Source organism: Phalacrocorax carbo, chromosome 3 (genome assembly GCF_963921805.1).
Source record: "Phalacrocorax carbo chromosome 3, bPhaCar2.1, whole genome shotgun sequence".
NCBI lineage: Eukaryota > Metazoa > Chordata > Aves > Suliformes > Phalacrocoracidae > Phalacrocorax > Phalacrocorax carbo.
In genome coordinates, this window is record NC_087515.1 from 60,540,113 (window position 1) to 60,566,941 (window position 26,829).

Consider the following 26,829-nt stretch of genomic DNA (forward strand, 5'->3'; position numbering starts at 1 on the left):
TTCCCCTCAAAGGGCAGCTCTACTGCCAAGAAGTACTCACAATTCTTTTCAAGTCCTGTCTAGCAAAGAATATGAAATAGAAATGTAGAGTGCAAAGGAAATGTCTCCAAAGAAGCAATAAAACATCTCTTGTACTGCTACTTTAGACTGCTAAAATATACCACTGGCTTCTCCAAACAGTTCTAGCAGATTTTAAAGTTACTACCCCCCACAATTCAGCTTTGAGAAATTTCCCTTCGACAATCAAATTATACCTCCTTTCTCGCACAAGGAGGTATAATTTTCACTCCCATGCCCTGATATAACTTAGTCATGCTGTGCACTCGTCCAAATCACATCTGAAGTGCTATAGCTTGTTGAAACAAGATAGAAAACTAAGAGTTCTTACTGGTAAATTGTCTCAAGGCAACATGAAGTTCCCCAGCCATGTTTTCTCCTTTCTCTAAGCCTCTCGCTGGCTACAATTCTCTCATAGGTAAATGGTATGTTTAATACAGGCACACGCCATTCAGTCACCTAACTGTCTTTCTAGCCACAGTCCCATTCAATTGATTTTCCATCTCTCAGTTAAATATTTCTGGCTTTTATTTGCAGCTTTTGCTTCTACTTTAGGTCTTCTCCTTATTTCTTGAATCATCTTCCACCCACTTGCTCTTTTCTCCCAATTTTTTCCTCATATTTTCCAGACTGCCACCCAACAGCCTGCTGCTCATTCCTTTGGGTGAGGCAGTTCTGACACAACAGTAAGTCAGCAAGTAAGTGTGATGTAATCAGTAAGGTTAGCAATAGAGGCAGCCTTGGAAATCAGAGTAACTGAGCCCTCAGTTACTGAGATGATCACCCAGGTCCCTGAGTCTCTTCCTTTCCAGTGGAAAGGACCACAGCCAAGAGTTGTTGTTTGTTGTGTTTTGTGGTTTTTTTGGGGGGGGCGGTGGGGAAGAAAGAAACTGCATTTTTCTATATTTTAACTCAGGACAATCCTGACTCTGTCTCCAGGTCTGATCTAACCCAAGATGATAGGTCATTCCCTGGGACCTCTCAATCAGCCAGAGATACCCGATTGTTGGTTTTGATTTTGTGCACCTTCATTCAGCAGGTGCTACTCTCTCTTTCTTGCTTTAGCTTTTTCCTTGCATTAAGCAAGACAGACAATGTTGTTTCAAATCCTCAGAGGCAAATGCACTTTCCATCTGCTTATAATTATGGCAAAGGGAAGAGGAGCTAAATTAGATGCAACAAGTGCAATGGGAAATATAGCAGAGGTGTAGTTAAGAGTACATAATTTTCAGGTAAATGAAGTAATATTGTCAAATCTGCATAAAGCCCAAAGGTTGTGGGATATCATGGGCCATATCTCAGAAAAATCAGTGCTTATATCTAAAGTATCATCTTCCCCTGCCTTGCATAGGCTTTCAGCAGTGTAAAGACCTTACATAGCCCATATTAGTTTTCAAAAGAGGTCTTAATACCCTTCTGCATCTGACTGAGTTTTAGGACTTGTCTGCCTATTTAGCTGTTGCAAGAAAACCTCGCAGCGTGGGAACACACTTTATGCTTGCAAAAGACCACTTATACCATTCTGGTGGCAGTATAACACACAACAGTTCCCCCCCGAAAGTGAAAAGTTCATATACTTCACCAACACAAGGGCTTAAAAACTTTCAAGCACAGATAAAAGCATGAAAAAAAAGAGTAGTCTTTGAGCTAGGTAAAGGAATGATCAAAGTTTCCTGAACATAGAAATGGTTCTGTCATAACCTCAATCTCAGACTAAAAAGATCTGAAGGTAACAATCACCTATATCTGCACACAGGTTTACAAGGTATGTTCCATATAAATATGTTATCTTCAAAGAACATTGAGTAACAAGACAGAGCATTTAGGAATCAGGAAATGTCAATATAGTAGAATTATTGTTGTAAACCAACAGAAGATATAGCTTCTATTAAATAATTCATGCAATAATGAAATTAACTGAGGGAGTAAAATTGTATCCGGTAGCTTATTAAATAGACTGCAATCAAGTAATCTTATCTTGCCAAAATGTGATCACAATTTAAAATTCAGCCAAAGGTAGTATGTGGAAGAAGCCTGAGGATAAAAAAAAAACCAAGTGATTGCTACAAGGTTAACAAATATTTTTTTTCATATGGTGCTGACGATCCACTACAGAAGAATAGGAGTGCAACCAGCCAGGAAGGATTTCAGTTGGAAGAAGGTTTGGGATCCCATCCCCCAGAAGGAACCAGCGCCTTATGAAAGATAAAAATAGAGATGAGAAGTTGCCTTCTGAAATCCAAATCTGTTGCTAAAATGTGAATAGACAAAATTCTCTGCCAATTTTATGACCCAAAAGAAAGCAAAAAAAAAAAAAAAATCTGAAAGGTAAGGTACAATGTGCCTAATTATTAGCTGATTGATGGTGTCTGAATATGCTGTAGACTCAAGCTTCTGCCTTGCTAACAACATGCTTTATAAACAGACCAGTTTGCAATAAAAATATATCTTCACTTCTCTGTTCCCTCAGATTCATCTTTAAAAACATTAATTTTTCATTATAATGAAGTATTTCACTGAAAAAAGTCTCAGGTGGGAAGAAGAGCCTTCCATGCATAGTGCTGACTCGGATTAATATTCGTCAAGTTTTATCACTTATGCAACCTTGGTTGTTCATGCAGCATTAAGCTGGACTACTGACATTTCAAAGGATTTGCCAAGTTTTTATAAACTGTCTGGATGTTTAAAGCTGGTTTCCTCTCTTTAACTGTGTTTAATATCCTATAAGATTCCTTGCAGAATCAGATTAGACTATTTGCAAATTGCAGTACAGTTTCGTTGCAGTGGATGATGCAGAAGAGTGATATATGAATGATCAAGGTCCATCAACATTTTTTCTGTTCAAAGGAAACTGTTCACAGTCTCTTTCTTTCAGAGATGAACACAGAGCTCAGGCACTTAATGTAATGCCAAAGACCAAAACAACACCAAAAAATCCGCATAAAACTTGGATCGTTTTGAAAAATGTTTAATGCATTGAACATTTACAGATTGAAACCTGATTGCAATATATTTTGTTTTATGCCACTTGTATTTCAGAACTGCAGTAATCTTACTTTAAAGAATACAAGGCTTGTAGCAACAACAGCCCATCTTCAGCAGTCAGGAAAAGGAGAGCAAACCATCTCTATTTCAAGAAAGACAGGCACAGGAAGAATGAACTGTATTTAACTGAATTCTATTACTAGCCAGTTTATCACATTTAGAGACGATATTGGCAATTCCCAGCCTGTACAATACAAATAGAACAGGGTAATATATTTATATTTTGGAAAAAAGGAATTTATCATTTCTCTGTGTCTGAGCAACACAAAAATGAGAGTAATATTTAATGAATAGTTTCTAGCAAAAGCAAACAAAAACTACATTCCTATGCCAGAACAGTTCATCTTGACATTTCTTAAATTTTTAAAACCTTTGGATTCAGGGGATAAGAATTGGATGTATATTTTGGTGCCAAGCATGAAACTGAAAAGATGTTTACTTTTCAGCCCATTAAATAAAAGAATACATTACTTCAGGGACAGGAACATGTCTGCCTCACTTCTCTCAGAGTGGTTTTTGCCCAGAAGTTTTAAAGCCAGCCTGTTACTGTCTTTTTAAGCCATTGACTATTTCACAAGGTATTCAAAGCAGAAACGCCAGTACCTGCAGAGAGGAAGATCTCAGTATAGGTCTCCCCCTTCTCAGGTGAATGTCCTGACAACTTGGTTTATAAGGTGTCTGGGCTCAAAGCTATACTCTCTTCCATCTTGCAAATAGTATTTAGGTAAACTTTTTATGCCACAAATCCTGTCATCCTCCCAAAAAGTAGCAAACTCCACATCCATCATAATGAAATATGTTATTTTCAGACTAGATATTGGGAAACATTTCTTTACCGAGATGGTGCTCACACATTGGAATATGCTAGAGAGGCGGTCAATGCCCCACACCTGTCAGAGTTTGTGTCATTTGGACAATGCTCTCGATAACATGCTTTAACTTTTGGTCAGCTCTGAAGTGGTCAGGCAGTTGGACTAGAAGATCATTGTAGGGCCCTTCCAATTGAAATTATTCTATTCTATTCTATTCTATTCGATTCGATTCGATTCGATTCTGATTCTGATCTGAGATCAGGTTGTTTGGTTTTTCAGTTTGCTTAAATGGTTCAAAATTACAATTATTTTCAAGACTGCCAGAGAATTTTTACAATTCTAGGTGCAAGTGACCTGCACTGAAGCTTTATACCTTCCTCAGTATGCAATGACTCATTAGGTTTGGGTGTTTGTTTGTTTGTTTGTCCGTTCTCCACTAAAATCAAAAAGGGTCTACTAGTGTGGAATGGCATACTTCAAATTTTAGCTCTGCATGGTAACATGATATTGACTTTCCCCATTGTGTGCTGGTGAAATAATGGAGTGTCAGGTTGATATATCAACCTCCAGCAGTCAAAAATCCAACATCTGTGGATTTGCAGTGTTTGTGAATATGTAAAATATGATAACACTTGCACTCAAGTGTAAAATTTTGGCTTACTAAAGTTAAGTATAACGGGTAACCTTTGGCAGCATTATTAAAATTACAGTAGCACCAGTAAACTGAAAAAACCTGAAAATGAAAATGAGTAGAATTCTGGAAAAGATTGATACAGTGATTATAAGCGAGATTAATTTTTTTATTAAATATTCTTTTTTATTATGTTACATTTTTATTATTGAAGATCTGCTTTCATATTCATGTAGTTGTTTAAATTCCTTCTTAAAGTCAGGCATTTATTTTTAAATGATATGAGCTGTGTGATCCCTAATTTATATTTAAAAAGGAATTACTTTCTGGGGACTTGTCCTACCTGAAACATAGATGCTTAACTTTAAAGTGATAATATCGTAACATAAAGGTAATCTATTTTTATTGATATTACATGTTTCTTCAGCAACAGCTGTTACTTGTTAAGTCAGTGTTTCTCAATTGAATTTAGAAGTTTTATTAATCAAGAATACTGTTCATTGAGTTCCCTTATGCCTTTATGCACAATGAGCGATGACAGTTTCTTCAGTGACAAAACATATAAGCAAAACAACTCAAAACTTGTATTCATTTGCACCAGAATGGAATATGGCTTTGCAATACATTTTACCATGGCAACTAATGGCATTAAAATATTCTGCAAGCTATGCAGAACAGGGAGGCTAACTGCCAACTTAAAAAAAGATATTGCCTGAAATTAGTTGTACTGTATTTTAGGCAACCTCTTGTGTATTTGAAAATATTTAAAACTGTTGTTTATTCCCAGTTACCATAAACTGAATGGTCTAGAAATCACCCATAGTTAGAGTTCATTAATTCAAATACTGGAGTGTTAACTCAGTTTATACTTGCATGATTGTTTAAGATAATTGTAACTTGAATATTTTAAAATTATTTCACTCTGTTGTAAGTTGAGCTGAGTTTGACTAAAAGAAGATCTTTTTATAGTGGAAAAATACTTGGTTTATTTATCTTGAGCGCTTGTGTCCAGCCTGCCTCAGACTGCCATTTTTCCTTTTACCTAACCAATGCCAAGCCCCATGTGTTTTCCTACACACCTCCTTACCCTTTCGTTCCCCATGCTCATTTTCATAAGCTACTATCTCTTTTTTCATACCTGATGCATATTTTAGATCTCACTCCAACTCTGCAAAAACCAGGGCCCAGGAAGCCGTTGATCATGGAGGTTGTACCTGCAACCAACATCCTCAGGAAAAGCCAGGTACAGCTCTACATTCCCATTTCCACTCCAGGTAAAAAGAAAGCTATTTGGAGGATTCCTACACCTTCCCTAAGCAAAGCTGATGTGATCCTTCTCAGCTTCACTCTTGGGACCCTGTAGCTGAGGAGGAACCACCAATGTTCTCCAACCCCAGGCAGGGCTGCCATGCAAAGGGACCCCGAGCCACCTGGCTCAAGGGTCTGCATGCTTCAGGGCTTCCTTAGAAATACAGGTCCGGTATGCCTGTGGTAGAGCTTTCAGGTTCCTACTTCATCAAGACCAGTCCTTCTGCAAATGGGGGCTTTTTTTTTGGTTGACAGTTCTTTTAAAAAAAGCCCGTTCAAGTCTGTCACAGTATTTTGGTTCTTTCACTACCCCTCCAAGCTTAACGTCAAACACTTCTGCACATTGGAATTAAAAGCCAAAGATTTTCACAATGTTCTCAGAGGAGTTCCATGGGAGGTCGGGTTGATTGCAATTCTTTTCTTGCCTAATCTTTTTTTTTTTAATGCCTGAAGTGCTTCTAACACAAAAGATTATGTTTAAGCTAGAGTACATGGGATAATGCTTGGAAAGCCCCACAGAAACATAAAAGAAGACCGTTCAACGAGCAAGAGGGGAAGGCATGAAAAAGCTTGGTAGAGACATGAATTCCTGACCGAATGAGGCTATGTGTCTGGTATGTCTGGAATGCTTAATATCCAATACACTGAACAACTGCTGCTTAGGGAAACATCTTAAAGTGTGAACATCTTTATTACAATAAGTGACCTTTCTCCAGATTCTAGTAGGACTGTGCGCAGCAAAAAGAAGGTTCAGTGTTTATTTCTACATTTATATGCCTAACGTTATGAACAGTGCATGTGTTTAGAAGTAGAAGTGTATCCTGAAAAACCTTTTTATTTTACAGTGCAGACATTTCATGTTCTCTCTATCCAAGGTATGTTCAAGGTATTGTCTGTACATTTACTTGGAACCTCAGTGTTGTTTTACCATATCCAATGTGTATGCAGTAGAAATATATTCAGCTACCCAGTATTATATAAAATGCATAGTTGGCTCATATGATTTTTCTCTATTTAAACATTAATAAGACACAAATTCACTATGGGTCCAATATCAAATATGGATGTTTTAATGGGATGTCTAAATCTCAGACATGAATGCTCAAATCAGCACTTAGATCAACAGAGTGGGCATTTACACATCTAAGTGTCCATGTAAGTACCCAAATGTGCCATTTGGATATCCTATTAAGATGCCCGTATTTGAAAATTAGGCTGACTTCCCGGCATTTTTGGCAACATGTTCCACAGTGATTCTGGCAATAATGCAAGTTTTTAATTCAACTCCATTAGAGGGGATTTTGATTGTTGGCTTTTTTAAAAAAAAAAAAAATTAAAAAAATATATATAAAGGATTTGCTATTCTAGAAATAGATTTTGCTCCACTTTTATTTCCAGTATTTTATATGGTCTTGTAATTGGGTACTGAGGTACCAACTGAACATTTCTGCCTGAAGTCCAGAATCCCCATGAAAAAGAAGTTCTAATGTCTCAGGGCATATATTGAGGTTTGTCACATTTTAGTCTGAAGAACCATCAAATGCAATATCACAGGGTGCTGCAAGTTCAGTACCCACTGAAGCAAAGGAGTTAAATAAGCTCTGTTTTATGGACCCTTAAATTGTAAGTGATGTTCTGTGTTGTACATTGTGAGTACAGCTATGAAACAATATAGGTAACATTTTTCTAATTCTCTACAGAATCTGAGTAGAAATCTGAAAGCCCAGTAACCTCAGAGGAGCAAGAGCACCATAAAAGCATCTGCCAGACGACTGTAGTCAAAGTAGATGCATTAAGATTACGCACCACTTTGGAATATTTACAGGAACGACCACAAAAGTAACTTGATCCATTTTAAAAAGGTCTCCCAGCTTTATTATTTTGTAAGAAAATAACATCTTTTTTGGCCGTGAAGTCCAAAACTTTTCCCCTTTCTTAAAATAAGGAAAACAACTCAAAATAAAATAATCCAAAGCCAAAACAGAAAGCATAAAGAAAAGGAAGTCTGATAGTTTATAATGAACTTTATTTTGTTGTTTTCATTTTTGTTATAAAAACGGAAGTACCTGCTCTGCAAAGCCATGCCAAGATTTAGCTAGGTCTCAGCTGCTTTTAAAGCAAACCTGGGCCAATGTGCCTTTTTGGGGCTCAACATTTTTAACATGAGCCACTGATTTATTACTGCAAGCTACTGGTTTAAGCTTCTGTTTCAGTCCTGACGAAGTACTTATGTGCTTGAGAGAGGTTATTTCTTTTTCCCCATATCATAAGGGGATAAAATATATTATTCCTCTCCACAAACCCTGCCTGGACTAGAACTGTGTATTTCATAGCCTCTGTCTCGCCAGTCTAATAGGCATCCATAAGATAAAGCCTCCATCTCAGATTTTGCATGTTTTCCTATGTCCTACATTTTGTATGGTCTTTATCAAGTTCCAGGTGTTTTCATCTCTCATTTGTGAGATCATGTCATGCCTTTTGTAAGAGAATAGTGGCTTTATAATTTATTTTGCTTTAGATAGAATTTCCCATTTCAATTTAAAAGTCAGTCATTCCCACTGCTTGAAACAGCTCCACTCTCAGTATTTGTTAAATGTGTTGCTTTTCCTTCTTTATCATACACTACAAATGCAGTTTCTATAGCATTTGTCTCCTCTTTGACTTTCAGACTTCCTCCCTGTCTTATATGAGGGTTATACTTATTCATTTCCCAATGAAGATTGCGAGCTGTATGTAATGTTGACTTTTCCTTCTCCCATATTTGTAAACTTTCATCTAGACTTACAGTAGGATGCAAACTAAAACAAAAACCATAACAAAGAGAATGCTGATATAGGAGTGAAAGCTTTAAGTGAGTCAAACTCTGATAGTCAGATTTCAGTGGACTACAGCACAGTGCCTCTGTGTCACCTTCTCAACGTTTTTTGTTTGCATAAATCCAACATAAACTCATAGATATTATTATAGTCCAGCTTTTTAGGTTCTAGCTTTAAACTGGAAAAAATAATTAAGTTGACAGGAAGAAATACTTTACGTTGCAAACCAAGGTTCCTCTGATCATAAATTTGAATACACCATCCTATGCTCATATGCAAATCCATCTTCTTCCAAAGGTTTTTCTATATAGTAATTTAACAGCTCTGAAAAACACTGGATTTTGTTCTGAATTTGGCATGTTCCTAAGTTCTCTGCTGTAAAGCCTTATTTTCACTTCTCCTATTTCCTTTAGTTTGTAGAATGATATGAATCATTGATACAAATCTTCATTACTTCTTTGGGGGGGGAGGGAGGGGTTAACTCTTGAATTAGAGCAAAAAGGACGTAACAACTTCAACAAGAAATAACGACATCTCCAGAAGGGCGAGAATGAACAAATTTGAAAGACCCTTGCACCTCTCTGCAGTTTATAGAGGCAGGCAGCATCAGTTTGTGTTGTGGTCTTGCCAGGCGGGGCAAGCTGCACAGGATCATGGCTGGTCAGCGCCTGAACAGGAGTGCTCCTGCCGCACACACGTATGAATCTTGTCAGTGCCATGGTGAGTAAAGAGCCAAGTTCTCCAGCTGCCTTTGACAAGGACAGCAGTGACCTTTGTGCTGGATGAGCTGCAGAACCAAGTCCTCCCACTTAACGGCCACTAACGATCCCACAGCACTTCCCAGGAGACACCTGCGGTTTCCATCCCCAATTATGGGGTCTATCCATTCCAGTGTTCTGCAGTTAAGTTTAAGGTAGGTGTATGCTTTCAGATACAATAAAGTTACCATTTAAAATCCTACATTGTTGAATGACAACTCTGCTTTAGGAATTTTCTCCCTTTTCACCTTCTGAGTGTAAAAGAGAGTAACATACCACAGGGAGGAACAATGAAACATACAAACATTTGACCTAAGGAAAGCATTCATGTTGCAGCAAAATGTCCTCAAATCCCTCAGAGGTTCCCCTCTTCAGCCAAATGATTAGGCAAAAATAACCTTTAATGACTTCAGTTAATTACAACAAAGTTAAGATGAATGTGCCCCATTATGAAGACAGAATTAGTAAATGAAAATAATTTCTGCCTGAAGCCCAGCTTTTCTGTAAAAGATTATTTATTAGTTTTTCCACAAATACTATTGAACAGAAGAAAGACACACCCTTTTCCAGAGACCCACTACCTCTGTTTCCTGGACTTTGGTTGCGTTGTTGAGTATATATGCACATATATATGTATATATACAGGTCAAAATTGAACAAAATCCTATAGACTTTTGCATTTAGTCCATTGTGTCCATGTGGTCCATGAGAGCCTTCAGAATCAAATAGGCCAAGGAAATCTTATATTTAAGTCTGCACTTTATCTATGTTCAAAGGGTTTTCTATGCAATTTTGAACAGTCCTTTTTAAAAGCCTGGCTGGAATTCCATCAAAAAAATCCTGCAGTACTTTAAGGTCTTTTCACTCAATTAGGCTGTTAATAATTGTACCCCATATTCTAATTTCCTGGTATAGAATGGGATTTTCTGCTGCACGAATGCTATCTCAGAGGTGATCAAATAACTTGTCATACTGATACCTTTCCTCTGTATAACATCATCATAAGGTAACCCCAGACTAAAATTCTACATCATAATCAGTAATTGGATTGACTTACTTAAATCTTTTTTTGCACATTGCCTGTCAACACTTACGTTTGTTGATACCTATTTCGCTTAGCCAAACATATTCCATTTAAGTTTTAGTCTCCACTGCATATAGTGACAATTATAATGACACTGCTCTGTGCCTTTTCACAACTGCAGTTTACGCTAAAGCTACTTGGAATGATATTCTTTTCTAGTATTTGTTAAGTTGTAGCTGAAATCTTTTATTCTAACCATAATCAGAGATGAGTACGTAACCTTTCTTCATCACCTGCAACAACATGTTTGTTAAAATGTGTTGACAATTGTAGTCAAAGAATTTTGAGTTTCCTTTTCTAGCTGTCCTGTGTACTGAGTAGTTTCTCAGGTACTTCTGAAAACTAGAAAACTGCTTTAAAGCAATTGCTGCAAAATATTAATGGAGTCCCTGATCTAGCAAAAATACATGCATAGGCTGCAGGTGATTTCTCTGAACTCTATACAGTGACCTAGAACAAATTAAGTAGATGATTTGGTCTTTGCAAAACCGGGGTTCAAATATATATTTTACATTAATTAATATTCCCAATGGGTGTATTTAAAACTTAAACTGATCAATTAAAATTTAGTGCCTTACTCTATGACTGACAGCTTATAAATGTGGAGTTTACATACCATCAAACTTAGGGAATGAAACCTCGTAGTAAATTTAGTGCAACGAGTTTAAAGGTAAAATACTGTTATGGAAAGCAACATTCTAAAAATAGAGGTTGCTTCTAGTTTTCTTGGAACATTTTCCTTATGTGGAAAATAATTCAGCATTCATTACATTTGCTGTAGCATAATGTCAGATTAGCTGCGTTGGGAAAAAAAATAGAATAAAGCAGCAGAGAAATACCTTCTCCTTAAATGAAAACCGCAGCTTGCATCTCCCTCTGTGGTTCATACACGCTTTTAGGGCCATTTCTTTTCCCCATCCTTCCTCACTGTCTGAAACTGAGAGTGGGGGAGAAAGGACATTTTGCAGGGCAGGAGGTTATGAGCTGAGTTCCTGATGCTTACAGGATTATCATAAATGTGACAACTGTCTTTGTTTCCTTGCAACTTACCTCCTGAAGAAATCTGTAAGGTTTTCTCATTTATCAAAATGCCGTTTTCTCCCACTACTCTGAATACGGCTGTAGCTAGAATACTTTCTACAAATATGGTCACTACCTCTCTGAAGACTTTGCAGGCAAATACTATGTTGCCCTCAAAAAGAAGATTAACTTTTAATTTCCGCATTCCTTAAAAGCAGCTGTGGTAGAAAATGGGGAAATAGAGCAGAAAAGCAGGCTAGAAGAGAAGAAGCAGGGAATAGTGTAATTGGGTAAGGTGCCATGGGAAAAAAAGAGGACACCATTTGGAAAAGGAACCAAAGGATAATGAAAGATGTAGTGAGCAAGTAAGAAACAAAACTGGGAAGCAAGGAAGAAGAGAGAAGAAAACTGGAATACAGGAGGATGAGAGGGGGAAAAAAATTGCCAGCTCCTAGATTTACTGCAGAAAAGTTAATGGGTAGATTTTTTTTTAATTCTGGTTGGGGTTTTTTTGACAGCCAGAGGGACTCCTGGCTTTTAAGTCAATTTAATGCTGAGGAAGAGGAGGAAGAGAGAAGACTCAGAAAGTCCAAGTACCATGAAACAGCAAGACTTAGCACTTCCTTTTATACCCAAAGCCTATATTAAAGAAAATTGGGAAGTACAAAAAATTTAGAAGCAAAGATACAGTGAAATCAATATTAAGACTAAGAAAGTTCTGTAGAAAACACATTATAGGCTGAAAAATCAATTTTGGAACTTTCAAATACACTGTAATGAAATATTGCAGACAAATGGAAGAATACTCCCAACTGTGGAAGTGTGAAATACCTCCTTTATATATATAAAGAGATACGGTATTGCAATAACTGAGAAATACTTACTTTATCAACTAACATTAGGAAGACAATAAACTACCTCTATACCGTATCTGGAAATATTACAGAGACTGGTAAATATGTGCTTAGAGAGTATTCTATGAAATACCTACAGAAGAAAGAGAAACAAAATGGCCTGAACTGGAAAAAAACCCATACACTTTATTAACTAACACTAGTCAAACTGTGAAATGCAGTAGTACACATACAGAAACACAATGAACTGAAAGACATAGAGAACCTAATCCTGCTTTCCCTTATGCTGAAGTGATACAGCTCAAGAGAATGGAGTTATTCTGGATCCACTCAGTGCTAAGCAAAAGAAGAATTTCTCCCATTGAGTGTATATTATTTAGTCCTTGAGAAACAATAAAAATAGTTTTGGAAGCTAAAAATACCTGCTAAGCATACAATAGAGTTGCCTTTTGAAATATTAAATTTTAATGGCCTCTCCATGAATCTTCCTCTGACAGCTAGACTGTGAAAAGTCTGTGGAGCAGCTGAACTTATTCCAAAAAGCAATTGTTTTTCTTAAGGAAAAGTTACTGTTGTAGACCAAATACAGACACTGTGAGACTGTTTTGTGCCATCCTTACAATGAATTGAAGTGTTATATTTTGCTGCAGTGCAAATGGAGGTGACAACAGTTTTCTTGTCCTAGTTAGGAAAGAACTCATGCATTCAAGAGGGATGAATTTTTGTGACTATTTTGCATGCTGGATTCGAACTCTGGATGTTCTTCTATCAGGACAGAAACCCACAGGGATAAAAAAACTATAATTTGCAGGCTGTATTGTCAACTCTTGCGATTTTTATTGAAAGCTTTGTGCTATGTGGTGATTTTCCTAGATCTCATCTCCTGAACTGAAGGTATTATGTGAAAATCTATTTTCTTTTTGCTTTTTAAAAAATGCCTTGTCCTTACTGTGATTCAAAATGCTTTAAGCACAAATCCTGATATACAAAAAACAGATGTAAATATAAAAAAGAAAAAATCCAAGTGTATTCCTTTTAAGATAGTCTTATGATTTCAGGGGAACAGACTAATAATAATCCTGACTGCCTATTTTTGGCATCATGCTTTCTTTCCCTCAGCATGTTATAAAAATTCTTACTTAGAGAATGTCTTATGATTGATAACTGGACTCAAATTATGGGAAGCACTTGTGGGGAGGGGAAGTTGTAGTAGTTTCTGTAATACATTATTTTTTATTAAAACCAGGTTTTGCTACTTGTACTTATGGGCAAAACCCGTATGTTGCTGCCTCTGTATAAATAATATGATCTATCTTCAATTTATGTATTTTGCCTGTTGTGGTCCAATCATGGGGAAAATTATAAAATAACAAGTGACAAAAAAGGTCTTGCTCACAATACAATGTCTAGTTAGACATGGATGTAGTCAAATCTATTTGACCTTCAAGAACAACAAAGTTAAATATCAGACCCGCTTTCCGTCTCCTTATCCCCAAATTGTTGTGATTGAGAAATTTTGTGTTACAGTTCAGGTCTCCAACCAGACTGAATGATAGCTGAGAATGCAAGGGCAGCAATGTTCATTTGAATACATATTAGTCTTAACACAATCCACAAAATTCAACTGCATTTGAAAAGACTTTTTAAAATCTCTTCTTTCTGTATTCATGAGACATGATTCTGATTATAGAACAGAAAGAAGCAGCAGTGATCTGGACAAAGGAGAAAAGATTTTCCAAAGAGAGAAATATCAGCACATTAAAAGAGAAAATAGCTTTTTCAGGAGCTAACAGAAGAAACAAAAAAGAAAGGTTTTGTGATGAAAAGAGCTGCAAGAGACAGTGCAGGCGATGCGTAACTTAAAATGCATCTAACCTAGTATTGCTTTGCCTGAGCTTCCTAATGTTGATGCTGGCAAAAGAACTCAGCTCTCCCAGGAGCACACACATGCATATTTCTTCCTCTCAGGGCATCCTCACCCAAGGGAATAAAGCAGCCTTCAGAAGGAGAGACTTCCTTTCTGGCACTGGCAGAAACATGTTGTTTGTCACCTGAAGCATTTCCTTGCAGGCATGGTAACACAATGCATCCAGGTTTCTCAGAGAATATATTGTGTGGTAGAGCTTAGGAGCAAAGAGTTGCGTGTTAACCAGATACTGAAAAATGGAAGCATGTGATGAAGACTAGCAAGGGACAGGAAATTCCCACCTCAATCTCTTCAACAGGATGGGGAAAGAAGATGGAAAGGAAGCCGATGGGTTCACCTGGGCATGGAAGCTCCTCATTCTGCTGCTCTTCCTGAGTGCAGACAAATGCCCAAGTCCCCATTGCTCAGTCTGCTTGCTGGAGTTGCTCACTTTCAAGCAGCTCAGCAGCCAGTATGCCATCATAGGGTGAAAGTCCTGTATATTGCAGTGTAGGAGAAGTCACCAGGAGCATGGAAGACCAAGGCTCATGCCCCTGCTTCACTGTATTTTAATTGGCACAAAACAGAACAGCTCCCCTGAAGGAGAAAGAGATCCCTCTGGAGAAGAGTCAAGATAACGTGAGGGACAGTAGAAGGTCAACAGCTCAGTCTCCAGCCTGAACCAGGACAGGTATTTTTGATGAGCCCCTTGTCCTAGCACTGTTGACTAGCTTCCTGACTTCTGTCATTATTTCTACCCTGAGCCTGCAAAATCTTTCTTCAAAAGGTAGGATGAAAAAGAAAGTTTCTACTGAAAGTTTTAGGTTTGATGAATCATTTTTCTATCCTGAAAAGCCATTTTGTCACAAAATTCCTGGCTAGCTCTAGTGGCAATACTATTGTCTAGCATATCTGTCAGACAGCCCTTCTAATTAAGCTATTTTTGTACAAGATTCTGGGTATAGTTTTTGAATCACAAAGCTTATGACTCTAGTTCCATATCTCCACAGGGAAATTATCCCAGAGGGAAATCATAATGCTGTGCTCCACCACCCAAAATTTTATGTAAAGCATACACTCTTCCATACTGGAACAGACTGTCCTACTATCCTAGCAGCTTTTCAATTCCCTCAAAACATAGAAGAAAAAGGAGAGGTTTTTGTATGAACAGAGAGGACCTTGATCAAAGCTTTTCATGGATTGCTGGACCTAGAAGTATTTCATAATATAGTGGTTAGCCATATTCCTGTCAAACTTCAGAAAAGGAAAAGGTAAAATGAAAAGTAAGGAAGACGGATGTTTATTCAAAGTACACACAACAGATGTAAAATCATGCCAAACCATCATGTCAGTACTGCTTGGGGGGTTGAATTGTTCCCTGACTTCTGTGCCATTTCTGCTCCATTAACAAAACTTAATTGGGTGATGAAATAGGTTAAAAAATTGTAGTCAAAACTGAAGTACAGTTTTGCAAGAAGAGCCTTCTAAAACTCATGCAGAAATTTGTAAAAATATAGAATGACCATAGTCACAGACACACATGCTTAGAGTGTCCTAGTTTTCATCCCACTGTAGAATAACAACTTTCACCATCAAAGCGGAAGAAGGGTGTTGAATGAAACTAATGTTACCCTCCAACTCTCGCACACATCATCAGGAACAAGTGTTGATTTGCCACAATATAATTTTCTCTAGATTTGATCCTTGCTGCAGGTTTGTTTCTACTTCCAAAGTGGGTGTCAATGATTATTTTATATTTTATTGCCACTTTTGCCATTACCTTTACTGCCTTTCCCTTCCCAGCTCATTTCCAGGGTCTCCTTCAGCCACTGTAAAAGTCACCCACCTATTTGCTTATGTTTTAGAGTGCAAGGTTTATGGGACCACCATTTTATTTTTTTCTCTATTGTTTCTTTTTAAAGGATGGCGTACACCTCAAAGAAATAAATAATTAAAGCTCATGAGAGGAGAAAACCACTTAAACAGCCCTGTACTCTTTTTGTTTAGTAATAAATCTTGTTGAGTTCTGTTTAGCTGTCCAGCCAAGCCAGTACTGGGAACAGAATCAACAGCATGGTGGAAGCAGGTGCATTACAGCAACAAGCCCTTTTACATGTTGCGCCTGAAGACTGCTTAAGAATTGATCAAAATCAAGGCAAATCACTTGACTAGTACTCATCCTTTCTCTTTCTACTATCTTTTTCAAATCCTGCTCTGCCAGGCAGAATAGCACAACACAAAGCTAATAATCTGAGATGCCAAACTCGTCATGCAGAAAATCGTTCCTTTAAAATACTTATCATGTATCTCCCACTGAACCTCTTATTTCCTCTTCCTCACAGATCTACTGGGTCGGAGGGAAGTGATGAGAGCAACTTGTTAAAAAAGGTGACATTTGGCATCCAATTGCATGTGCTGGGCTTGACATTCACCAAGGTGGAGAAAAATACTGTAGACGTGCAATCTTAACATATATTTCCAAGGGGCTATATATAACATTTTATTGAAACTGTTAATAAGAAGAAATGGTGTATAATGCCTAGCCTCCAATTAAGTAAAACTACTTGAAATTTATAGCCTGAAAACGTGAACTTTTAGACAAAAAGAATGAAGTGTGGGAACCTGAAGTTATGAACACAGCAGACCTCCAGGTGTTCAGCATCTCAGAGAGCCTCTTTAGTAGAGAAGCAGCTGAGGATACTAGTGAGGACAGAGGACACTAATCAAGCTCTCCTGTTGACAGTTTCTGGCACTGTTTTTTCTTCCCGTAACAATAAGTTTACTTTTCAAATATGTATATGCCATTTCAGTTCTATAGCTACAAAAAAATTGCACATATTCACTGAAAGCTCTCTGTGAGTAAAAGCTGTCCTGGGCTGTGTATTTGGATATGTACAATATATTAAATTATGTCAATATAGCTTTTTTCTTTCTTGCCACAGTAGCAGATATTTGTGATGAGAACAGCAGGTATCATTCCATGGTGCATCAAAGGTTATATTGCATTTTTAAGGATCTCCGTTTCCATTTGCTCTCATTATAAGGAAAAAAAATATTTTCTACAATACTTGCCACTGGTATGCCGTTACTGAAGCTGTTATAAGTATACAACTAAAATTGGAAAATGTTAAGAATGGAAGAAGCACTTAAGTTTGGAGCTGGAGTTTAAAACTCCTTAAAGCTGGGGTAAAGTCTTCCTGGAATTTCAGAATTGCCTATAAAGTTGGCAATAAAACTTGGTTCTAGGTCACTGTCTGGATACTAGGTTCTCCCACATATGGGCTTCTTCAGATCTGAGTGTCTGTGTATAGCTAATAACATTAGCAACATCTGCCACCTATTTGTGGTTTTGATTCCATACAGGTTTCACTTCTGTACACCCTTTTAAAGGAACCTAAATTGACACCTTACATTCAGTACACTGAAGTATCAGGTTGCAATTTCTGCTTTCAGATTTTGTCTCTACAATTACCCTTATTTTGAAAGAAAACAAGATTAATACAAACAGGTGCTATTTGAAGGCTCTAAAGTTCTCTTAAAAATGCAGTATTATCACAATTTCAAGCACTCTTCCATAAATGTTACCTAATTATCTCCTGCCAGCCAATTTTAACTCAATTTTTTGCATTGCTTGTCTCAGAAGAGCAAAGTGAAACCTGAAATCAGAAAACTTGCCTGCTTTCAGATGCCACTGAAATAACGAAATTCATAGTCTATGTGCTTTTAGAAAATTGTCAGAGGCCATAAAACTTAAGAGGCAGCCTGGGCCTCTTTTTAACTTTGCACTGAATCGATGTGTCTAATCAGTGCCATTGTAGCGGTGGTACCAGGAGAATTTTGGCTGCTTTGACTGAGGGTTTTTTTTTTTTTCAGATTTGGTGCTCACTCCTCAGTGAATCTCAGGGGGAGGAGTAGGATGTAGGTTCACATAAACTACAGATACGTGTGTTTGTACATGTACTTACAAATGTAAAATCTCAGAGTTTTGCAATACCCCAAGTAAAGCTTACTTCACAGATTTCCCTAATGTATGGTCTGATGTAAATCCCAGCTGCCACAGAATATAAACCAATCAAGTTCCTTCCTAAATACAGTCAACACTATTTAATGCTATATAGGAGACATTACTTCTCCTACATCATCTTCCTTCCTGCAGCACTACACTTCTCTAGACTTAGTGATGTTGGAGCATTTTAGCTGTAAGTTTCTAATTTGTTTATGCAGATCGCTTCATTTTGTGCTGCGTAACTTCTGCAGCACAGTTCTCTAAGCTAGACTTTGTAAGCTTCCCTCCCATAGCTGATGCCACTTAGCCTGCTGCAAATTGATGTGGATGGCTCTCTTGCTTTGGAGACTGAACATTTTCACCTTCACAGTACACTCAGCTTTCACTGGCCTGGGGCTTAGGAACCTGAGATACATTCTTAACTAGTAAATTCCACTTTGAATTGCAACATGCTATAATCATACTCGTGGACTGAAATTTCAAGTATCCTAGAACATTCCACCTTGTCACTCTTCAGAAGGGCACTGGTTCCAAGAATTAGTACATTTCCCTCATCCCCACTTCATATTAACACTTGAAACCAAGTGCAGATTCTAGCTCTATCAATGAAAGTCAAAACAAGTCAACTAGAGCAATAGCTTGTGGATGTTTTCTCTTATTATATTAATTATATGCATAGTAATACTGTATTTATGCAATCATTTTCATACACCCCCTTGGCACTGCTGAATGCTTATCAATGTTAGCATCATGACAAAAATGACAAAAGCCAGGAAAGTCAATGGCAGGTGTGGAACTTTGCCTTCTTCTTGCGCTACTGTGAAGTAAAACACAGGCTGTGACCCACATTGCATTTTCAGCATCTTGGATTTTTGTCAGCTGTTGTTGCAATCTTCTAAGCTATGTTTTCACCTGTGGATCCTTTTGATTTTTCTCTTAATGACAGTTTACAAACATGTTTTTGGAAAACATTTCTGGTGAAGAGATTATGCTGTTCAATGCTTTGAGAGATGCTAAGACTGGATGATCAGACACCTGATACGTCTGGTAGCTACCCTGGGGTCCTTTATGACCTCCTAGCAAAAATATACATTTATAATTAACCTAGGGTCAGTTATTGACCCCCTTAGCCTACAAATGTTGTTTCATACACAGTTGACATCAATGCAGTATAAATTACTGAAGCTTCTCCCCAAAGGATTTGTAAATGACATCATTCCTTTCAATATCTAGATGCCAGCTATCAGGGGTAAATCCATGTGACAGTTAAAAAACATGAGGTTAATTGAAATTAGCCCTAAACTAAAAAAGAATTCTTGAAGGAATTTTGAAGTTCCATTAAGTATGAAAATAATATTTATTCCCATGTGGGAGGCAGAAATTAATCTCGGATAACGAGCTGTGACCATATTCCTGTTTTTAACTTCTCTTCCTGCCTCGGTTTTCCTTCAACACCCTTGCCACATCCTGGGAATTGTTTCTGTGTTGCTTTCCAGTATATTTATTTTTTCACTTTCATTTGGTGGTGGATTCCTTGCAGTGCCCCGTGAAGATGACTTTCATTTTGACAGCCTTCTCCAACAGCCTTTCTGGGGTTTGTGCTTCTAGCTGCGCAGTGAGTAAAACAATGCCTCAGTCTCCCGCTGGGTAAAAATCTTGCTTTGCCATCACCTGTGTGCATATAAATGTAGACTTGCCTTTCTAAAGCAAACACTGAAATTTATGGATTGCATTTAAAAAACCTTCATGGAAAAAGTTTACATACTGTAAGCTCAAGACCCATGACAGCTGACAGGCAATGGTATGAAATGCCTGTGATTATAGATTTGTGTGGAGGACATTCACCTCTGGGATGGCAGGAATTGGTATTCACTAGAGCTCTGCCACCAGCTTCACTTCTGAAATAAAGTTCTAAATTCCTCGTGGAGCTTCATGTCCAGGAGCAGCCACAGACAACACAGTTCTCTTTATAGTTCTGTCTCCTAGAGGGTGGTTCCCAAACTGGTTTCTATGTGCCACAATGATACACGTTGCTTGTCACTAGGACAGTGGCAAATCACATGAGTCTGCTTTTCCTCTTTTTAGCTACTAAATTACATTAGATGACAGAGAAAGAAAAAAATATCAAATGCTCTTCCTTAACATTGTGTTTCCATATAATCAGCTGCTGTAAATACCACTGGGATGCTACTCAGTCAGCAAAGAAAGGAAAAGACAATCCATGAAATCTTCTCTTTTAACATGCCATCCAAGCAATCGAAATATTTGAAAACACCTTTTTGAGGAATAGCAGTAATAACAGCTCACTACAGGCAGCAGGGTTTTCACAGGGGCTCGGGTACCAGGGTAACAGGCAGCTCATGCCCATTCAGTGGAACAAGTAATCTGCTGTAACGCTACAAACCTCCGTTCTCCATAATCACAGGAAACTCACCTGCACTGCCATGTGATATTCTAACATAAAGTAAAGACTGTGCTTTATATTATCATTCCCTTTGTACTTACTAGCAGCGTAGTTCATGATTAACAGATCTGGAAAGACAAAATAGATGGGAAGAGATGTAATTACAGATGGGAAACGTTTTGGGTGGCTAAAAGCTCTAAAAGGTGCTCTCATGAACAATGTATGGAAGAGTTGGGCCACTGCAATGTTAGAAACAAGGATGATATAAACACCAACAATGGATTAATGCCTTCTTGACATAACCTTTGAAGAGTGTATGATCCAGGGAAATCTGTCTCGGGGATTTCTGTTAGAAAGGGAACTACAAATAAAGGTCAAAAAAATTATACTGAAATACCCTAAAAAACTATCTTCAAGCATGTTAAGGTTGTTAAGGTATTTTTAGACTGTTTACTTGGAGGTGGCTTAGTGGAGATATTCACTGTTGTATAGAGCTATCTTCCCTTTTCATTATAACATTGCTTTTTTTTTTTCTCCTCCTCTGCTCCATACTGTACTGTCAGTTCTCCTTTCATCCTTTTATGTCATCCTCTCTCACTATATATACATCCTGATTTGTCTCCTGCTCGGTAACCTACCTCTTTGTTTCCATCCTTTGTTCCATTTATCTTTCTGATGGCTGACATGATAGAATTTGACAAGACTGACATAATCCACAGTGGGATTCATCTTAATGTTATAAAAAAATTCAAGTGAAAAGTACATTCCCAGAATATTTTAATCACAATATTTTAAACAATGTTTTAGTCTGAAGGCATAAAATTTAAGGCTATAAAAGTTTATGTGCTTAGTCTTAAATTACCTTAACAATTAGTAACATAAACAGATAAGAAAGTGGCACAGTATCACAAACATGAGTAATCAGTTTGTGTTGCAAATAATCATTCCCTTCATCACAAACATACAGGACAGTTTAACTTCCATTTCTCAGGTGGGGTTGCTTCTCTGCTGTGCTATTATTTTTCACCCTTCAGTCACACTATCCTAACCCTAATCTTACAGCATTTGAAACCTTGTAGCCAACCTGCCTTTGCCTGTATGCCAAGGCGGGAAATGCCTCATCAGCATTTGTGTGACTGAGCTACCATCTTGTGATCACAGAGCAAATTTTCCTGATGGCTTGAATCAAAAGTTTTGGAAATACTCAGAATTTAGCAGTACTTCTGAATGAGTGGGTAGGCCAATTCCCATAGTGGGAAGTATGACATTTATGCCATTGCAAGGCATGTGAGACTAACTTATTTTGCTTATAGCTCTTGATCTTGAGTTTATGAAGCCTTTGAAGGTGAGCTCTCCTGTATGTTTTCTTGTGATGGGAGAGTGAGGGAACATGAAATCTGTGAGAACATTTTGGTAATGCCAATATGAATTTGTCAAGCTGCCAAGGCAGCGTTAGTGGTTTGGAGGAAAAAAGCATTGAACAGAAGGATCTCAGTCCAAGAAAAACATTTCGATTAGATATAGAAAGTGTGTTTATTTTAATTTTTGTGTGCTAGTGATTGAATTTGTGAAAATCAGTATTCATTGTTATCAGCAAAACCATTAATAACAAAGAACTAAGTTATGTAACTCTTCTGTCAGTAGGCTATCAAATTGCTATATCTCTACTTGTCCTCCTGATTGCTTCAGGACCAGGTCTGACATAAAGTAAAATCAGAAACTTAAGAAAGCATTTGTTATAAGAGGGCTTTGCTGGGCTTTGAAGGGTGCAGAATTATGAATCAGCTGTTCTAAAAGCTACTCAAGACAAGTTACCCAAAAATGTAGTAGAGCAGTACCCTGTTCCATGGTTCAAAGAAGTACATACGGTGTGAAATTCAAATGCATCATTAATCTCTATCAAATCCCATTGAATCATTGGTACTTACGTTCATAGCTACCCATTTTGAGAAATAAAGCCTAACTTTGTGCCAAAGTTCTGTAATAGTTGTTACCAAAAGCCATTACATCTTCTACTCATGATATTTCATGGTAAATCTCAATACTTCTGTAAGAAACATTATTATTAAATCAAAACAAAACAATTGTCAAAACTCCTTAAACATATTTGTCTATGACAGAGAATAAGAAGAATGTAGACTTTGTTTCTTTTCTATTAGAAGCAGCCATTTCGTAATCTTTTTTATTAATGCTTTCCAGATTTTATAGTACTTTTTATTAGCCAAGCATCTGATTTCTCACAAATCAGTGTTCTGATAACCAGAAGAATCATGTTGGCAATACTGAAGAAGTTAAAACAAAAAATATGTTTTTAAACTTCAGTGTTATCTTCAGTTTCTGAACAGCTTTCATACAGGCACAACAGACATATCACTCAAAAAGAAAAATTACAGTCAAGAAGTTAAAAAGGATTTTAAAATATTTCCAGCTCCTGGGCATTATCCAACACAAAACTATAAATATAACTGTGAAATTAGAATAATTTTATGACAATGGCTCCTTTTATCATTATTCTTCTCACAAACTTCCCACCTATTACTCAATTCTCAAAATCCTGTCTTTAATCTGCTGGATTTAAGTTTTAAAAGAGGTTGCAAACAATGGATAGCTGCTGTAATCCTTCAACAGAGTGGAGAGGGTTAAGTAGCACCACTTTAGTCATGCCTGACTTCTATGGATTTCTGAATTTAAGTAGAACCTTTTAACATTATTTGAATATACCGGGTTGATTTTTTTTTTTCAGTTAAATTGCTAACCAACTTGCTGAATCTCAAATTGCTCCCATTTTTACAGAAACCATGCCAGGGTATTAGAGACAAAATGGCTAAATTGGTTCTGGAGGGGACCATAAGCTGTTTAAAATAAGATTACATTTATTTTTTCAAACACCTTGTTTGTATGTATGTATGCATGATTTAGAGTGTTGGTATTCTGTAATTTAACTGTATGATTTTATGCCTGCTGAACTTTAGGACACTCATAAAAATCAGGTGCCTGTTTCTCTTGTTCCTCTGATGAATGAAATTTCAATAAGTATTGTCTTAGCCCTTTTTTTGCCTGCCTTGTGCTTTCATGCTAACCATTTTCAATCGTGGACAGCTATCTTATTTTTTCCTATTTAATTCTCCTATTTGCATGCATCTTTACACCCTTTCTTGCAACACTCTTTCTTAATCTCCACATTATAGTGCCTATTTCCCTTCCCCTGCCTATTTTCTGTGTGATACCTGTTAGAACACCCTTAACCTTTATCCTATTTGTATCAGCATCTCAACAAACTGCTGTAATGCACATTCAAAAATTGCAAAGGAAAGCATAATTCCCAGGGAACAGAGGGCAGGTGTTTGTGAGAGTCCAGGAAGGACTGGAAAACAAGCTCCTCACTGTGGGCCTGATTGACCTCCAAAAAGTACCTGCTAGTGGAGATTTTCTCTTTTACACCACTGTGCATGTTTGAGGGAAAGCAGAATCAGTCCCCTTGTCTTCTCAGCTCTAAAGACAAGCAGGATCAGGTAACACCTCTTACAGCACAAACACAATAGCACCTGCCAGAATTATACTGCACCACATCTGTGTTTAACTTGGAAACTGCATTTATCTACAGAAATTTTAGGCCAGATAAGACACGAAACAGGAAACAGTGAAATCAGAGACGATAACTAGTAATCTTGTGCTTCCTGCCTAGCATTACAATGTTGAAAATATTGTGGTTACAGACAGCAAAACATGATTTTAACAGCAAGGTAGCAAATAGCCCGTGTCTCTAAAAGTCTTCTTAACGTAGCTTTCTGATCCTGACAAATAAATGGAGGGTATGCTCTATTTGATCTTTAAAATGAAAAGGAGGAAAGAATATCTTTCCCAAACAATTGGAGAATTCCTTTAGTTGTGGTGACAGAGTACCCAGTTATTTGACATAGAACCAGATTTTTCCCTTGCTATAATTATATATTTAAGATACATAATTAACCAGTTTGTAAACTGATGTCTCAGATGAAGATAACACTCACTGAATTCATATCCTTGTTTTGATATACAGTTTAAATGAGGACCCTGATATGTATTCTATTAATTCAAAATACACACATTTCCTTCTCAAGCATTTTATTTTAGAATCAAGGACTGTAACTTCAATGCCCTGAGTAACTAAAGACTGTTTCAAAAAAACCCCTACATAAGCTACACAAGTTTATGTGAATCAGCTTACCTGCCACAAGGAATTTATTCTGCCAGATTAGAACACAAAAACCCATAGTCATTGATGAGTAGAAAACAGGCAAATCCACAGTCATTGTAAGCAATCCAAGTAAGCAAACAAACAAACAACAAAAAAAACCCAACAAGAATTAAACTGCATACAGGATCTGTTCACTAATTCTTTCCCTGTTGCCACTTACTTTCTAATGAAAAGGGTGGATTCAGCTATTGGAGTTGAATCATGCCTTTTCTAGATGGAATATTTTCCAGTATGAAGTTCCATCATCACTGCAGTTCAGGAGCAACTCTTGACACTGTAATGAAAGTAAGGTTTTGCCCCTTTGTAAAGCCCAGCTTTAAGAGATTTCTTAAGATCAAGAACATCAGCTAGAATTGCAAAGTCAGGGTTTTTTTCCCATGTGAGAACTCTATATCTCTATATCTACCTGTTATCCTTAGTTTCTGAAGAAGGGGCTCACCTCAAAGAGTAAAAGGAGGCAGAAGGGGCTAGGAAGACAGTGGTTGATGAGTGCTGGATAGGAGCAGCAGTTATTGGAGGGACAAGCAACCCATACAGGGCACATCAGCATACAAATATGACACTCTGCCCCCTCCACATAGTTGCTACCTGCATTAGATTAGAATTGCTTTTGTGTCTCAGGAGCAAAATGTACATCTAGGTAGTGGTGACCTCTTCCTAAGAAACAGGTTTTTTCACCTTACTCAGGAATATTTTTTAAACTATGTTGTTATTTAGAACTAAACAAAAACAGTTTTGAAAAAAGAACAGAAAAGCCCAGATCCTTATTTACCAAAGCACAACCACTTTAGCATTCTAAATCCCAGTTTTCTTCTGAAAGATGTTTCAGTACAAAATCATGGTTCTCAACAGTTATTCTGTCTAAGCACTTCCTCTCATGTTATTTACATTGCCTAGTCACCCTGTTTTGCATGACTATATTGATATAAATTGTAACATATGCATATTTCAATGTACCCAGGCATCTCAAATGTATCAGAAAACCCCAACCTCCTTCACTTAGTCCTCATCTATACAGATAAATATCACCAAACACCAGCAGTGAGATCAATTAATAGAACAGTATCTGAAGAGTAAAGGACAATACATTAAAACAAAATTGCACACAAAATATGCCAACAAAAGATTCCACCAGGAAGGTTTGTTATTGGTTATAATTAAGACTAGTAATGTTATAAAAGCATTAAGGCTTGTTTGTAAGCCCTCTGTCTCACCTCCTGGCAGGGTATGAAGATGTTCAGCCCTACCCTCACTAAATTCACTCTCTCACTCTTGTTATCGCAGAGTTGTTTCGGCCCCTTTCAGATCATCTTCCCATCCAGCTCCCACATAGCTTATGAACCAAGACAGCATTGCACAGGCTGGCTGAAAATCAAGACCTTCATACCCCATCTGTTTGCAAAATAGACACCTCATGGCATTAACAAGACTAAGTCTTAAATTTCAGGAGTCACTTGAGAGGCATCATACACTGCAGTGTCAGTAGACTCTTTGATCTCTTGTGGTTGAGAAGTCAATAACTCTATCTTTACTTCTCCACCACCCCAGGGGGCATGCTTAGAGGGGGCAGCAGATGCATACCTAGACAGTGACTTAGACAATAAATCAGGAGAATGGGCCTTTCAGCCTACCCATGATCAGCATGCCATGTTTGCACCATCTCTATCCCTCTGGCCGTGTCTCAAGCACTTATTCTTTTCCTTAAAACTGGGGTGTTGTTGTGGATAAGCATGTCAGAAAGTGTTTTAAATTAGATCAATATGGAGCAAACTACAAAGCCACTTCTATACTATTTATGTAAAGTGGACTCCTCCCTCTGCAACAATACAGGTGGAGTTATGTGAGTAGGCTAACTTTTGCCTCCTCAGCACACTCAGGGCTCTGGGAAAAC